The 13,288-nt window shown below is 39.1% G+C and overlaps 1 protein-coding gene across 2 annotated transcripts in view; it reads left to right on the forward strand.

Annotated features, from left to right (window-relative positions):
- The window catches only part of PAH (phenylalanine hydroxylase), a 141,670-nt gene that overhangs the window by 9,933 nt on the left and 118,449 nt on the right, over positions 1-13,288 (forward strand). The gene's annotated exons all lie outside the window — the stretch shown is intronic.

Here is a 13,288-nt window from a genome sequence, read left to right on the forward strand (position 1 = left end):
GTTTGCCTCCCAGCAAATATGTTACTGGCATGGCCTGTATATGTAAAGGGACACCAATTTGCTTGGTCACAGAATATAAGTATATGCATTTTTTAAATGGCTGATGGCTGTCACATGACACAGGGGGCAGAAACAATGGAAAAAAACTTTCAAGTTTGTAAGAAAAAAATTCTATGTTAAAATTCCGATTTAATGCCTGATTCTCTAAAACTCACTGATTTGGGGCTAGATTTTGAGTGCCGCTCTAACTGTTGCGCACAAACCATAAGGGGTATATCGCGGGTGTTTGTGTTCATAGGAAGTAGCGTGTATTACGAGTTGAAAGTAAACATGTTTGCTTGAACGCAATTTAAGTTAATGAGCGCCGGAATATCTCGTTCTGGTTAACAGTTACACACATAATAACACTGTCTAATATTTTTTTTAAATTGCATTCAAAAGTTATAAGGGCTCAAAGACAGAAGGTATTAAGTGTTAGGGAAAAAAAAGCCTGCAAAGGCTTTAATATAGAGATATATACATACATACACATGTCTAAATGTGTATGTGTGCATATATGTGTATATGTGTATAGATATACAGTATATATATATATATATATATATATATATATATATATGTATAGTTCTGGGTTCCCAGCACTCACTGTTATGGTGAAATACCTGGGTTCTCTCTATGGTAGATAGATAGAAACTTCAAAGTAAGAAGAAGCACTAATAGGTCTTAAAGGGACAGTCAAGTCCCAAAAAAATTTTCATGTTTCAAATAGGGCATGCAATTTTAAACAACGTTCCAATTTACTTTTATCACCAATTTTGCATTGTTCTCTTGGTATTCTTAGTTGAAAGCTAAACCTAGAAGGTTCATATGTTAATTTCTAAGCCCTTGAAGGCCGCCTCTTGTCACATGCTTTTTTATTTGCTTTTCACAACAGGGGAGAGCTAGTTCATGTAAACCATATAGATAACATTGTGATCACACCTGTGGATTGTGGCAGACACTGCACTAATTGGCTAAAATGAAAGTCAATAGATAATAAATAAAATGTCATGTGATCAGGGGGCTGTCAGAAGATGCTTAGATACAAGGTAATCACAGAGGTAAAAAGTATATTATTATAACTGTGTTGGTTATGCAAAACTGGTGTTTGGGTAATTAAGGGATTATCTATCTTTTAAAACAACAAAAATTCTGGTGTTGACTGTCCCTTTAATGAACATAAAAGGGACAGTCTATCTATCTTTTAAAACAACAAAAATTCTGGTGTTGACTGTCCCTTTAATGGACATAATTTATTTATTTTTTAAAAAAAAACAAGTTTTATTGTTGAAAAGAGTGACAACGTGACACATATATCAATATAACAAAGATGAGAAATTAATCATGGGCTTGAATAGATCAATATGTCCTTGAGTATGTGCAATCCTCTGTTGGCTAATTTGCTCAAGCCATGGAGTTACGTCTTCCTCTCATCATACGTAGATTGTAACTGGTCCATAAATTTTGAGCTTGCTTCAACAAGCTGAATTGCTCGTTGCCGTATATAGTCCATATCGTTAAACAATCTTATTCTTACAAACTTTACATCAGGTTTCTAGTTACAATAATAGTGTAAGTACTCAACCTACTTACTTCATACAGCTGAAGTTGTCTTATTACCTGATGTTTCCACCCAGACAGGTGTAGGATTAGGAAGACAGAGTAAATGGTAATATAGGAAGTGAAGGAAGAGGTGGAAGAGCAGAGAAGGAGGGAGGAGGAGAAGAGAGAGAAGAAAAAAAAGGGTGGGGGAGGGACAATGGTAGCATCCCTGGTGGTTGTGATAGAGTCCCTTCTGTTAGAGTTAAATCCCCCTGCCCTCCCAAGTTAGTGTCATCATTTCATGTGTAACTAGTTTGCCAATTTTTAGATAATGGTACCTTTCTAGTATAGGTGTGATATCAGATGAGTTGGTGTCTGAGGCATTGTACAAAGCACCTAAAAAAATGTTCTACATCTCGTAAGCGCCGGTTTTTCCTTATGAGTATCGAAATAGTGAGTGATCTGTGCAACTCTATACCAAGATGCAAAGATACTCAGGTCCCAATCAGCTAGCTCTGCCTGAGTTTTAATTTTATCTTGCTGTAATATGTTACAAATGGAAGTCTCAGCTAGAATGTAATACTCTCCCGGGGCATGTGGCCCATACTCCATACCCAAGTCCGGGTTCTCCTGAATGGGGGTGGTCGGTGAGGTAAAAGTAGAAACATGTTAATCCTCACAAATTAGTTTGTCGCACCTCTTAAAGACTTCTACTATCATAGGGTAAAGTGTAATAGTTTCTGGGTGATTTTTTGCAGAGATCCAGGCCAGTGTCCCAATATTACCTTGTCGCATAATTTCGTTATCAATTTGTATCCACGCTTTGTTACGTAAACCCTGGCTCCATTCCACCAGTCTCTAGAGAGATATAGCCCTCTGGTACTCCCTCAAAAGAGGGACTCCCAGTCCTCCCCTATCTCTGGGCATGTAAATGGTATGTTTTCTAATTCTGGACCTTAGCCCATTCCAAATATAAGCTTCTATAGCTGATTGGATGTGCTGTATGTACTGTGAGGCCGGTGATAGCAGAACCGTCTGGATCACATACAACACTCTCGGTAGAACATTCATCTTAATGATCCCGACTTGGCCCATCCATGAGATTTTTTTTCCAATTAGATAGATCCCTAAGGATATCGTCCCGAATACTTTTGTAGTTGAGGTCAGTGATCTCAGCTATGTTAGGTTAAATAGTTATCCCCAGGTATTTTATAGTGTGGTGAGCTATTTTTATTGGGCAGTTAGAACCAAGGGCGTTAAACAGGTCAGGTGGCTCTGTGATGTTCAGGATCTTGGACTTCAGGGGGTTGAGGAGAAAGTTCGACACCCTCCCGAAGAGCGAGAACTCTGAAAGGGCCTCACGTAATGAATTAGCTGAGTCTGAGATAGTCAGTAGGACATCATCAGCATACATTGACAGTTTGTGTTCGGTGTTACCGATGGGAAATCCCCTGATCCGTGGGTTAGCTCTGATTTTACTTGCCAGAACCTCAATAGTGAGGGCAAATAGGAGTGGCGAGAGGGGGCACCACTCGGTTTATAAAGTTGGGCCCAAAGCTGAATTTCTTCAGCGTAGACCGGATGAATGACCAGCTATCCTGGTCAAACACCTTTTCAACATCTGTTGTGACCAGGAGAGTGGCATTTTGTTTATCTGGGCATGAGTTATCATTTGCAAGATCTTAAGGGTATTATCCCTGGCCTTGCGTGCGGGTATAAAACCCACCTTGTTAGTGGAGATTAAACCAGGTAGATATCTGTTCAGGCGATTGGCCAACACCTTGGCGAGGATCTTCACATCCGAATTGAGCAAAGATATGGGCCTGAAGTTCTCAGGTTTATCCTGTGGTTTCCCAGGCTTAGGAAAAACCGTGATATAAGCCTCCAGCATAGATCCTGGAAGACTGGTTATTATTTTTTCTTCAGTAAAGTTTCAGTCAACATTTCGGTCCTCACAGGGACCTTTTTCAAGACTGTTTTCGTGTAGTAGTACAAAAGACACGCCGCTGAACATATCTTTTGTACTTCTACACGAAAACAGTCTTAAAAAAGGTCCCTGTGAGGACCGAAGCGTTGACTGAAACTTTACTGAAGAAAAAATTATAAAATGATGTTCATTAAGACCTGTGAGTGCCTCTTCTTACTTTGACGTTTATATATACAGTACTGTGTATGTATATATATATATATATATATATATATATATGTGTGTGTGTTTATAAGTGTGTACATGTGTATTTATATGTGTATATATGTATTTATATAAGTGCATCAGAGCCCTAAACAGTAGCTGAAAACATGGAAAATCATATTTATGCTATATTCATCCTATATAATAAAAGGCCAGGTATGTTTGTCAGATGCAGTCATGCGCAGTAGAGACTGCAGAGGACAAACATACCTGGCCTTGAGCAGCAGAGTAGTGCGCACTACGGAAGCTGCCTGGTGGGGGCGTGGCCGGACGTGCCATGATGGGGGCATGGCCGGCGGGGTTGACAAGGGGTGTGGCCTCACGGGAGTGCACGGGAGGGGCGTGGCCGGCGGGAGAGTTGTGGGAGAGACCAAAACATAGGAGGGAAAGAGAGAAAGTGAGCAAAAGAGGGGGGAAGAGAGAGAGAGAGAGAGAGAGAGAGCAAAATAGAGGGGAAGAGGGAGAGAGCAAAAGAGGGAGAGAGAGAGTGCAAAAGATGGGGAGAGAGAGAGCGCAAAAGAGGGGAGAGAGAGAGCACAAAAGAGGGGGAGAGAGAGCGCAAAAGAGAGGGAGAGAGCTCAAAAGAGAGGGGGGAGAGAGTTTAAAAGAGAGGGGGGAGAGAAAGATCGCAAAAGAGGGGGGAGAGAGAGCGCAAAAGAGAAGGGGGAGAGTGCAAAAGAGGGAGAGAGAGAGCGAAAAAAAGGAGAGAGAGAGCGCAAAAGAGAGGGGGAGAGAGAGCGCAAAAGAGAGGGGGAGAGAGCGCAAAAGAGAGGGGGAGAGAGAGCAAAAGAGAGGGGGAGAGAGAGAGCAAAAGAGAGGGGGAAAGAGAGCAAAAGAGAGGGGGAAAGAGAGCAAAAGAGAGGGGGAAAGAGAGCAAAAGAGAGGGGGTAGAGAGAGAGAGAGCAAAAGAGAGGGGGGAGAGAAAGATCGCAAAAGAGGGGGGAGAGAGAGCGCAAAAGAGAAGGGGGAGAGTGCAAAAGAGGGAGAGCGCAAAAGAGAGGGGGAGAGAGAGCGCAAAAGAGAGGGGGAGAGAGAGCGCAAAAGAGAGGGGGAGAGAGAGCAAAAGAGAGGGGGAGAGAGAGCAAAAGAGAGGGGGAGAGAGAGAGCAAAAGAGAGGGGGAAAGAGAGCAAAAGAGAGGGGGAAAGAGAGCAAAAGAGAGGGGGTAGAGAGAGAGAGAGCAAAAGAGAGGGGGGAGAGAGAGCGCAAAAGAGGGGAGAGAGAGAGAGCAAAAGAGGGGGAGAGAGAGCAAAAGAGGGGGGAGAGAAAAGAAGAGGGAGGCAAGAGAGAGCAAGCAAAAGAGGGGGAGAGAGCAAAAGAGGGGGAGAGAGAGAGCACAAGAGGGGAGAGAGAGAGCAAAAGAAAGTGGAGAGAGAGCGCAAAATAAGGGGGAGAGAGCTCAAAAGAGAGGGGGGAGAGAGAGTGCTCAATATAGAGGGGAGAGAGAGAGGGAGCAAGGGTTGGAACCGCAGTACCTAAAAAATTGGCCCGTGTACACAGGCTTTAGGACTAGTGTTTAATAAAGTGTTTAACTATGTATTTACTGTAAATATTTCACATTCCAATGTTCCTCACATAGGGAAATATATTCTGAGTATTTTGAAATAGATATTCCTGTATATATCTATATCAAAATATAAACAAACACCCATATATATATATATATATATATATATATATATATATATATATATATGTGTGTGTGTGTTTGTGTGTGTGTGTATATAGATATGTTACCAAAAAATCATCAGATATATAAAGAAATATTTATTTAAGATTAAATAGATAGACATATTATTACCACTTGTAATCTAGCCCTTGGTGAGATTCTATAAGATGCCTTGGAACTAATATGAGTTCCATTAGGGATATTTTGTAGGTAATTTTTACCTTGGGTACTGTATCACATTCAAGGGTGTTCGCTAATATACTTTATGATAATAGAGAGATTTCCTTTGCATAAAGCTCACTAAAATAAGCTAATGATTTCTTTCCATGGTGGTGAGTTTTTGAGAATAGAGCTCTAAGTGTTATTGCATTCTGTTTTTATTATGGCACTGTAGATTGTACAATTATACTATATTACATTGTCCCTTAAGGTGTGAGTCGATAACGCTAATAAAGAGTAAATATAAAAATAAAAGTTGTTTTATGATGAAGCTTCTAAGTGTGATGAAGTCTAATTATAAACAGATGATCATGTACTAAATCAATCAAAATCAAAATCAATACTAGCAGCTTCAGTTTCTAAGTTAAGATGTCTAATTATTTATGCAAATATATGTCACAAATGTCCTGGTCTGTATTTTTTCTAAGATAGGGGGCAAACCTACAGGTCCCCCAAATGTAATGCATTATGTACATTTTCTGGTGTTGTTCATGTAACCAGTTTGACCATATAGCACTAGCCTTTATTATGAATGTTATTGGCAAGGGATGCAACTAAAGTATACTTGTGTCCCTCTCACCCACTATCTACTGCTTCATAGACTCTCTCTCTTCTGATGTGCTTGCTTGACACTGCTCACTTTTATTCTGGTTTCTTTCTTTATTAACACAGAGAATACTTTGCTGTCTTTAAAGGGACACTCATTATAACATTTTACACAGTCTTTTTATATTCACACTTTCTGGGGAACAAGATGCTACTTAGCATGTGCACAAGCTCACAGGGTATACGTATACTAGTCTGTGATTGGTCTAAAATACAAAAGATAGAGGGCGCCACATGGTGCAAATCAGGCAGGTAACCAAATGATATAGGTACAGGTGAAATCCTACCCACGTGCTGGAAAGCACAGTTATGCAATATGGGCAAGCCGGAACCAATAAGTCGCCCGGCAGACACCTAGGCATACTTGAAATTGAAGGTATCCTCGTCCCACCCAGGGAGTTCAGAGATATTCCTTACTGCCACAGGGAATGTCAGACAACTGTATTATGTAATTCTACTGCACTGAGTGGTCCTTTAATGAGTCTCTGTGGCTGGACTCCTACAACAGCCATACTCTTCATATTGAGGATAAGTGTGATGTTATGACTGAATCACTAATAAGATATTATTTTGGAGTGTGCAACTAATTTTCTTATTACTTGAGAGGACATCAGCAGCACCTTTGCATATGGACTGTAGTTAGGGTTGCCACCTCAGCCATGTTTTCCTGGACAGTTATGAGTTACACATGCTACAGGGTGTGCAGGGATTAAAGGGACACTGAACCCAAATGTTTTCTTTAATGATTTAGATAGAGCCTGCAATTTTAAGCAACTTTCTAATTTACTCCTATTATCAATGTTTCTTCATTCTCTTGCTATCTTTATTTGAAAAAGAAGGAATATAAGCTAAAGAGCCAGCAAATATTTGGTTTAGAACCATGGACAGCACTTGTTTATTGGTGTTGTCCAATCAGCCAGGACAACCCAGTTTGTTCACCAAAAATGGGCCGGCATCTAAACTTACATTCTTGCTTTTCAAATAAACATACCAAGAGAATGAAGAAAATTTGATAATAGGAGTAAATTAGAAAGTTGCCTAAAATTGCATGCTCTATCTGATTCACGAAAGAAAAAATCTGGGTTCAGTGTCCCTTTAACATGCATTGTGCCCCTGGACAACACTATTCATGTTCTTCCCTGCACACCCTGCAGCATGTGCAACACATAACTGTCTGCAATCACATGGCTGATGTGGCAGCCCTAGATGTAGTATTTATGCCATAATGTTCTAAGGGATTTTCATCATGGTGCAGCAGTAATTATTTTAATGTAATGATAATTATACCTTCTACCCCAACATTTTACTTTATTAGTTGTTCCTTCATACTCACAGCATGAATCTAAATTTTTAATCATCCAGATACTTTACTCAAATTAATTTATAGAAAGTAAGTAGAGGGTCACAGTGTTGCAGGTCAGATTCAACATTTAGGGCAAGATTACAAGTCGCGCAGTATGTCTTTTCATTGTCCTAATATTACAAGTTTCAAAAAATCGCAATTGTGCTTGCAGAATAGCCTTTTACGCACCAATCCTTTCCGCGCTCGAAGAGCTGTAGTTTACAGTTTTTCGCAAACAAAAAATACATTACAACGTACAGTTACACTCAACACTGTCTAATAAAAATTATTTTAAAAATATATTTCACACAAAAGTTATAAGGGCTCAAAGATAGGAGATCTCAGGTGTTAGAAAAAAAAGCAGACGCAGGCATTTTACATTGACATACATACACATACATAGAGAAACATAGATTTATATGTATAAAGATATGTTTAACTAGGGAGATAAGGAAACAATTTCACATTAAACAATATCTCTGATGGATTTTCAATGCCATATTTGCATATAGATCTCAAGATATCTAGACATATATATATATATATATTCATATACATATCTCGCTATAAATAGATATACTGTATCTGTCCAAAAATCATCACATATATAGAGAAATATTTATTTACAAATAAACGGAACATATTCCGTTAACAAGACATTCTTACAATATGAAATATTCACATTTTTATGTACACTTCTCGGGAAGGAGAATACGTCATGGGCTTTGCGCTACAGATCAGGGTGCTAGTTGTTGTTTTTTCTATTTGTCTTCTCCATTGACTTCTATGGGGGTATACGTAAATGCCCACGCAATATGGCTTTTTGGACTACTCGGCTTAGCTCGCGTGCAAAATGAGTTACTTTGCAACTTGTAATACCTGCACAACCCCTAAATGCACAAAAGCCTTACCTCGCGCGGTGTTTCCGCAATTGTGAAAAACATATTTGCCGTGCGACTTGTAATCTTGCTTCTTTTAATGTATTAATAATAAAAACTCCCTACTTAGCTAGATCTGGCTGTTGGGCATGTCTGTGTAAATGATTTATGGATGGTTGGGACATAAGACAACAGGGCTCCACAGTTGGAGGGGTATGAAAATGTAGCAGAGGATATACATGCAACATGATCTGCCTTATAGCCAGATGTAGACTTCTAGAGACTACTGCCACAGTACAATATCCCCTGATCTAATCACAAGCTTTAGCTAAGGCTGCTGACACAGGACAATGTATGAGAGGACAGGTTATGCCCCAGTCATGTAGTGTGCTGCGTTATGGTCAGCATATATAACAGTGTAATTAGGTGCCAATGGTGACATTAAAAAAAAAATTATCACTTAAGTGACTTTCTTAAAAGCAATATATTTTAGTTGCCATTTTACTATAATTTCTACACAAAGGAGAGGAGAAAACCTCACCAAGCCTGAAATGAAAAAAAAAAATCAGGTTTATTCAGCCCACAAGAAACAGTTCTTCATACAATTTGGTTTCCTATTCTGGATATTTGTATTACATAATAAAGCTTGTGGAAGTAGATTTCCCTCCAAGCAACAGATCTGTGGCAGTTACTTATCATACACATAGTGGACATCAAACCAGCAGCATACAGTAATTTAAGTACTTGTTGTAATACTGACGTATTGCCAGAGGCATTCCGCTTTGAGAATGCAGTCCATTTTCATGTCTTAGGTATATGTGTGTGTTTAAAGGCATGCCTCATAGCAAATCTTTGAATAAATATCACTATTTATACTTTTGAACAGCATTAGAATATATTTCTTCACCAAAACTTTGCAGTGGGCTGTTGATTTAAAAGTGCTGCAAAAGTTTTGTTGAAGGAAAATATAGCATGTTCACAATTTGGCAACGATTGCTGCCAAAAGAAAGTGTACAAATTCAATATGTGTAAGGTTTGTGGCTAGAAAACGGAAATGATTGTTTTAATTAGAAGTAGAAACAGATTATTTCTTGGAAGCCCAATATGTTTTTAAAGGGATAGAAAAGTCAAAATTGAAATGTGCATAGGTGCATTTAAATTTTACACTTAAGCAAAAATTATTTAAGTAAACATTATTACTGTTTTTAAGCGGCATACACGCGTATGCTGTGCGTACCACATCCAACTCACCTTCCCAGAGAGTCAAGAGTATCTTGCTTGACACAAATGAAGTCTTAACTGAAGTAATACACCCATTGCTAGCTCTCTGAGCAAGCATGGGGTTTACATTCATCTAGTCACAGAAAGCATATGTGCATATGCTGTTGTACCAATAACTTTTACTAGAAGCATTTTTGCTAAATGAAGTATATTCATGGACATTTAAATTTTAACCTTTCTGTTCCTTTAACCTTAAGCTGCATATGCACACAGTTAGGTCCTATACTGCTCTCTACATGGTCCACAATTTTCCAAAGTTTTTTTTTTTTTTTTTTTAAAGGATGTCCCCTTATCTTTTATGCTTTGAGATACCCTTGGCATACGTCTGCATATTTTTACATACAAAATGTAGAACCTTACATTTACCAGTATTAAATCTCATTTGCCGTTTACCAGCCAATTCCTTTGCCTGCTGCACTGATTTAATCACCTTTGTAGTATCTGCAAAAATAGAGATCTTGCTATGTAATCCTTCCTCCAAGTAATTTATAAAAATATTAAAAAGAGCAGGGCCCTGCACCAGCACCAGAATTTGATTTAGCAAAATCACTTCAATGTGTGTTGTACAGCTTAGAAACATTAAAATTATATAATGTCATAAAAGTAATAAAAATGTATAGGCACATTGTGGCAAGATCCGCGCTATTGCACCCAGACAATCCCTTAACAGCTAGCAACATACTTGGTATGTTGTGGTTGTTAAGTGGTTAAAAAGATAGATAATGCCTTTATTAACTATTACCCAGTTTTGAATAACCAACACTGTTATATATATTACTAATATACCTTTTACCTTTATTATTACCTGTATCTAAGTCCTTGCAGACTGCCCCTTATCTCAGTACTTTTTACAATCTTGCATTTTTGCCAATTAGTGCTGGTTCTTGTTAATTTAATATCTTTCTCCACAGAAGTGAGCACAATGTTATCTATATGGTAATTATGAACTAGCACTGTCTGGCTGTAGTGCAACATTGTTAAAAGCTAATAAAAAGCACTGAGATAAAGGGTGGCCTGCAGGGGCTTAGAAACAGGCAAACCTATAGGTTTAAAATTATATCGATATAACAATGTTGTTTATGCAAAGCTGGGGTTAAGGCACTATCTATCGTTTTAAACAATATAAAATATCAAGTAGACTATTCCTTTAAAGGGACAGTCAAGTCAAAATTAAACTTTCATGATTTAGATAGCGCATGCAATTTTTAACCCCTTAGTGACCAGAGCACTTTTCCATTTTCTGTCTGTTTGGGACCAAGGCTATTTTTACATTTCTGCGGTGTTTGTGTTTAGCTGAAATTTTCCTCTTACTCATTTACTGTACCCACACATATTATATACCGTTTTTCTCGCCATTAAATGGACTTTCTAAAAATACCATTATTTTCATCATATCTTATCATTTACTATAAAAAAAATTATAAAATATGAGGAAAAATGGAAAAAAACACACTTTTTCTAACTTTGAACCCCAAAATCTGTTACATATCTACAACCACCAAAAAACACCCATGCTAAATTGTTTCTAAATTTTGTCCTGAGTTTAGAAATACCCAATGTTTACATCTTCTTTGCTTTTTTTGTAACTTATAGGGCCATAAATACAAGTAGCACTTTGCTATTTTCAAACCATTTTTTTTCAAAATTAACGCTAGTTACATTAGAACACTAATATCTTTCAGGAATCCCTGAATATCCATTGACATGTATATATTTTTTTTTAGAAGACATCCCAAATTATTGATCTAGGCCCATTTTGGTATATTTCATGCCACCATTTCACCGCCAAATGCGATCAAATACAAAAAATTGTTCACTTTTTCACAAATTTTTTCACAAACTTTCAGTTTCTCACTGAAATTATTTACAAACTGCTTGTGCAATTATGGCACAAATGGTTGTAAATTCTTCTCTGGGATCCCCTTTGTTCAGAAATAGCAGACATATATGGCTTTGGCATTGCTTTTTGGTAATTAGAAGGCCGCTAAATGCCACTGCGCACCACACGTGTATTATGCCCAGCAGTGAAGGGGTTAATTAGGGAGCATGTAAGGAGCTTTTTGGGGTAATTTTAGCTTTAGTGTAGTGTAGTAGACAACCCCAAGTATTGATCTAGGCCCATTTTGGTATATTTCATGCCACCATTTCACCGCCAAATGCGATCAAATTAAAAAAAACGTAAAATTTTTCACAATTTTAGGTTTCTCACTGAAATAATTTACAAACAGCTTGTGCAATTATGGCACAAATGGTTGTAAATGCTTCTCTGGGATCCCCTTTGTTCAGAAATAGCAGACATATATGACTTTGGAGTTGCTTTTTGGTAATTAGAATGCTGCTAAATGGCGCTGCGCATCACACGTGTATTATGGCTAGCAGTGAAGGGGTTAATTAGGTAGCTTGTAGGGAGCTTGCAGGGTTAATTTTAGCTTTAGTGTAAAGATCAGCCTCCCACCTGAAACATCAGACCCCCTGATCCCTCCCAAACATCTCTCTTCCCTCCCCTACCCCACAAATGTCCCCGCCATCTTAAGTACTGGCAGAAACTCTGCCAGTACTAAAATAAAAGGTATATTTGGGCTTTTTTGTGCATTTTTTGTTAGCATATTTACATATGCTTCTGTGTAGGGATCCCCCTTAGCCCCCAACCTCACTGATCCCCCACTAAACAGCTCTCTAACCCTCCCCCTCTGACTTAATGTGCGCCATCTTTGGTACTGGCAGCTGTCTGCCAGTACCCAGTTTAGTGAAAAAAATGCTTTTTTTAAATAAAAAATGTCCCTTTTCTGTAGTGTAGCTTTCCCCCCCCCCCCCAAGACCAACCCCCCACCCCTTCAAGATCCCTTAGATGGTTAAAAAAAAACGTTTATTTAATTTTTTTTTTACTTTTCTTTAACTTTTTTTCTGTAGTGTAGCGGTTCCCACCCGCTCCCGCCCCGTGCACGCGCCCGCCCGCCACCCCCCGTGCACGCGCGCGCGCCCGTGCGCACCCCCGTCGGCTCCGCTTCCGATCCCGCCCCCCTCCACCTTACGCAACTCACCGATGGCCGCCCACCCGCCTCCCAAGTCGGCTCCCACCCACCAACGATACCGGCCATCGATGTCCGGTGCAGAGAGGGCCACAGAGTGGCTCTCTCTGCATCGGATGGCCAGACAGTGTTATTGCAGGATGCCTCGATATCGAGGCATCGCTGCAATAACCGGAAAGCAGCTGGAAGCGAGCAGGATCACTTCCAGCTGCTTTCCACACCGAGGACGTGCAGGGTACGTCCTTGGTCGTTAACTGACATCCTTTAGAGGACGTACCCTGCACGTCCTCGGGCGTTAAGGGGTTAAAAAACTTTCCAATTTACTTTTATCATCAAAATGTTGAAAGCTGTGCTTGTCATTGGAACTTTATAACAAATAAAAAAGAATTAAAACAAAAAATTGAAAGCTAAAACTAGGTAGGCTCATATGCTAATTTCTAAGCACTCTTATCTCAGTGCATTTGCACAGTTTTTCACAGTTAGACACTGCTAGT

Source organism: Bombina bombina, chromosome 6 (assembly GCF_027579735.1).
Source record: "Bombina bombina isolate aBomBom1 chromosome 6, aBomBom1.pri, whole genome shotgun sequence".
Lineage (NCBI taxonomy): Eukaryota > Metazoa > Chordata > Amphibia > Anura > Bombinatoridae > Bombina > Bombina bombina.